Source organism: Myotis brandtii, unplaced genomic scaffold, assembly GCF_000412655.1.
Source record: "Myotis brandtii unplaced genomic scaffold, ASM41265v1 scaffold1173, whole genome shotgun sequence".
NCBI lineage: Eukaryota > Metazoa > Chordata > Mammalia > Chiroptera > Vespertilionidae > Myotis > Myotis brandtii.
The window spans coordinates 168,296-173,039 of record NW_005354061.1 but is presented as its reverse complement, the minus strand read 5'-3'; positions in this window follow the sequence as shown (position 1 = coordinate 173,039).

Genomic DNA, 4,744 nt, shown 5'->3' with positions numbered 1-4,744 from the left:
TCGCCTTCCACCTTCTGGCTGCCTGGCCTTTGCACAAAGGGCTGCCTGAGCAGAGTGTCACTCAGGCATTTTCCCAGCGGGCTGTGCTGGGGCGTTCACCACTGGGACGCCTCCCCTCCGCCTCCCCTGCCACCCAGCCAGCTGCTGAAGGGCTGCTCGCTGCTCGCTGCTCGGTGGAGGTGACTCGTGACGTGTCACCTGTCCCCAGCTGTGGGAGCAGCGGCCGCTCACTGTGCAGGCGAGGACTAGCTCCCTCGGGTGTGCATGTGTTTCCAGAGACTTGCAGGCACAGAGGTGGGAAGACCGTCAGGGCCCGGCCGGTGTGGCTCAGGGGTTGAGCATCGTCCCAGGCACCAAGGGGTTGCTGGTCTGATGCCTGGTCAGGGCACAGGCCCGAGTTGCGGGCTTGATCCCCAGTGTGGGGCGTGCAGGAGGCAGCCGATCCATGATTCTCTCCCACCATGATGTTCCCATCCCTCTCTCCCTCTCCCGCTCTCTCTAAAAATCAATTTTTCAAAAAAGTCAGATGCTTTTAAAAAGAAAGACCCTCAGAACTGGGGCATGGTCTGAAAAAAACACCCATTTGAAAAGTACTGCTTTGACTTTTTTTTAAGTCATGATTAATTTTGAAACAACAAGTATAGGGTTTTCATGTTTATCAAAGGAACACGGGGGACTTTGTTTCTAAATTTTCATATATATATGTATATATATATATTTATTGTTTATAGTATTACATCTGTCTCCTTTTTCCCCATTGACCCCCTGCCACTCCCGCCCCCAAGTCAAGCCCCCACCGCCCCAGTGTCCCTGCCCATTGGTTATGCCAGCATGCGTGCCTGCCAGGCCTTTGGTTGCTCTCTCACCCTCTAATTTTTCTTTTATTAAAACTCCCAGTGTGTAACCTTGCTGCAAGCCCATGTGTCCTCCTCCAAGCCGCTGGGGGCGGCCGTCTGCGCGGCCCCTCCCGCCCGAGAGCAGACTGACATTGACTCATTCACGTGGCCCTGGTGTCTCGGCTGTTGTCACTAAAGTTGACCATTGATTGGCCGCTCGCTCTTTGCCTGGCGATGTCTGAACATCTCAGTTATGTTATGGCCCCTCGTGACATCCTCGACAGACACTGTCATCACCCCACTTTACAGAGAGGTACACTGAGGCTCCCAGCACGCGAGCCCATTGCCCGGGACCACAGAAACAGGTTTCTAAGCATAAGAAACCCTATCAATAGTGATGACGAAGGACAAGGCGTTGGGGTCCCTGACTCATAAAGCGGCAACTTCTTCCTCGCAGGGGTCACCGTGTGGGAGCTGATGACGTTCGGGTCCAAGCCCTACGACGGAATCCCGGCCAGTGAGATCTCGACCATCCTGGAGAAAGGGGAGCGCCTCCCGCAGCCGCCCATCTGCACCATCGACGTCTACATGATCATGGTCAAGTGTGAGTGACCGCCGGGGCCCCGCCCTCGCGCAGCTGCGCCTGGGAAGGCGTTGCTGCCGTAGCCAAACAGCGGAGCCCTCGGCTCCCCAGAGAAATGCCGCCCCCGTCTTTGCAGCAGGCGGTCCAGCCCAGGGACACCCGTCAGTCAGCCCCTCGGACGTTCCTCCGGAAGCCGAGCCTGACTCACGGAGCCCCGGGGCCCGGCGTCTGCCCATGGCTGCGAGCAAATAAACAAAATCCAAGTCCCCCGTGAGCCGCGACACCCAGGCCCCCTGGCGTGAGTGGCTCCAGGGAAGGGCCGCCCGGGTGGGAGTGTGTGACCAGAGAGACTAGGAATGAGTAACCGCACGAGGCTGGTAGACTCAGCACGCCTGCCTGGATTTCCATCTTTCCAGCCGTGGATTTACGTGCGGTGTGACGGCAGGGTGGCCGGTAAACATCTGAGCCGGGGCCAGGGTGTGTGTGACCCGGTAACGCTGTTACGGCAGCAGAATCCCAGGCTCAGCGGCCCCGAGGGCGACACGGCCGGGTGCTGAGCATCTACCCAGAAGGAAACGGGGAGCGGGGAGCAGCGTGGATATAAACATCGATGCCTCTCTGAACTCCAAGCCCGGGGTCATCTATTTTTAACGTCCTTGTTGGGGGCCGAGGAAGCTGGGACCGAGGTCACCGGCAGTCTGGCCTAAAAATAGCCTGACTCCCGCTGGTAGGAAGTAGATGTGAGGCCCGGAGGCAGGAGGGCGGCCAGCTCCCGGCTGCTCCTGCAGCTCGTCCATCGGCCGGGGTCGTGTAAGCAAGGCCACCAGCCTGGGAACAGGGGTGTCCTCTGCTGCCCGCGCACCCCGCCCCCCCTCCCCCGGCCCACGGGCACATGAGGACACCAGGGCGGAGACTTCCCAGACCCCTGGGTTCTTAGAGAAAGTCCCCAAGTTCCCCTCCACGGGCTCTGGTTTCCAGTTGGCAGGACTGCTGAGTGGCCGTAGACGAGGGGCACGTGGAGTGAGGACCTGGGAGCTTGGCCACAGGGCGTCCCCAGTCAGAGCAGCTCCCAGGGGTCCCCCCAGGGTCACGCCGCGGTGCTGGCCTCGGAGGAGCCGGCGGGCCCATCAGAGATGACACGTCTCTCCGATTCATACATGTCTGTTATCGGGGACACACGATACATACGTGTCTGAGGACACAACACACACACATGTCTGACTTGGACTATGTCAGCACCGGTTTGCCGAGACGGGAAGGTCCATCAGGGGAGGAGGTTTCCGCAGCACTTGCTTGTCGGGAGGGCCCCCCCGTAAGCCTTCCCCTGAGCGATGCCGTCCTGGGGGTGATGGTTGGGGCTCTCACTGGACCCCATTCCCTCCTCCCTCCTCCAGGCTGGATGATAGATGCGGACAGTCGCCCCAAGTTCCGCGAGTTGATCAGTGAATTCTCCAAAATGGCCCGAGACCCCCAGCGCTACCTCGTCATCCAGGTACCGGACCTCTGTCCCTATAACGCACATCCGTGTCCGAGACTCTGCCCTGTGCCAGCCCCGTCCCCCAGGCCGGCAAGTGGGCAAAACGGCTGATCTTTCGGTCCCTCTCTCCGCCCCCCCCACCCCCCGGCTGGCAGGCTCCGATGGGGAATGGGGAACGGGGGGTGGGTGACCGCAGGGGATGGGGGCAGCTAGGGAAGATGGCCCTGATCACAGGCCAGGCCTAGGAACTGTACCCACGCACAAATTTCATGCTCCGGGCCTCTAGTATTATTATAAACAGTACCTCAGCCACTAGTAGCAGATACACACTCCGTAAACGCTGCTGCTTCATGCCTTTCTTCTTCACCCTAAGCGTTGGCATTTCACTCAGGGGGCTTTTAAGCATCAAGGAGCCACTAGTAGCAGATACACACTCCGTAAACGCTGCTGCTTCATGCCTTCTTCCCCCTAAGCGCTGGCATTTCATTCAGGGGGCTTTTAAGCATCAAGGAATTTTTAATGTTTTTTAAATATATTTTTAGTGATTTCAGAGAGGAAGGGAGGGAGAGAGATAGGAACATCAATGATGAGAGAGAATCATGGATCGGCTGCCTCCTGCACACCCCACACTGGGGATCGAGCCTGAAACCCAGGCATGTGCCCTGACTGGGAATCGAACTGCGACCTCCTGGTTCACAGGTCGATGCCCAACCACTGAGCCACGCCGGCGGGCAATTTTTGATGTTTTAATTCCCGGCCTGGGGAGGGAGGAAGCCGCTACACGGAAGAGAACCAGGGCAATTTTACTGTGACTCACCCGGCAACCACACGGCATCTGCCAGCAATGGACTCCTAGACCGCGGGAGCCCAGGAGGGGTGCCTCCTCCTGGGCCTTGCTCACGGCCTCCAACCCTCCACCCCCCCCCCCCCCCCCCACGCAGGGCGACGAGAGGATGAACTTGCCCAGCCCCACGGACTCCAACTTCTACCGCGCACTGATGGACGAAGAGGACATGGAGGACGTGGTGGACGCGGACGAGTACCTGATCCCCCAGCAGGGCTTCTTCCACAGCCCCGCCACCTCCCGCACGCCCCTGCTCAACTCCCTGGTGAGGGCCGCCACTGCTCACGCTCTCCCGGTTGGAGGGATTGAGTTTTTGATTGTTTGTTTTTTAATATATTTTTATTGATTTCAGAGAGGAAGGGAGAGAGAGAGAGAAACATCCATGATGAGAGAGAATCCCAGATCGTCTGCCTCTGCACGCCCCGCAGTGGGGAAGGAGCCCACAACTCGGGCCTGTGCCCTGACCGGGAATCGAACCCTGACCTCCTGGTTCCTAGGCTGAGACTCAGCCACTGAGCCACGCCGGCCGGGCTGAGTGACTTGAGTTTTAGGGGAAAGGATGCCCATCTGGTGGAACGCACTTGAGACGAAGAAGTGCGTTTAACCGAGTGACAAGCCAAAGGCAGAAAGAACCCGTTCAGCGTGTTGACTTTTTTTTTGGCGTCGGGACCACGGGATGGTAGTTTTCTCAGGTTCGCTGAGGACCAGGAGTCAGGCAGATACAGGCCTAGTTTTCCAGCGTGGCCTTTAAGCCCCTCCAGGTGCATTCGGTGGGGTGGGGGAGAGCGTATACGTGTCCCATAAACTCCGATTCTCTTGCAGAGTGCCACCAGCAACAACTCCGCCGTGACTTGCATCGATAGAAACGGGGTACGTATGGAGCCCAGTAAACCGGAGCTCAGTGGCACCCTGGGCACTGCGCTAGGAAACCGGGCAATGCCCAGATTCCCCCGGAGGCCCCTGGCCTCCCTGCCCCGTGGCTCCTCCCCTGCCTGGCTCCCCGC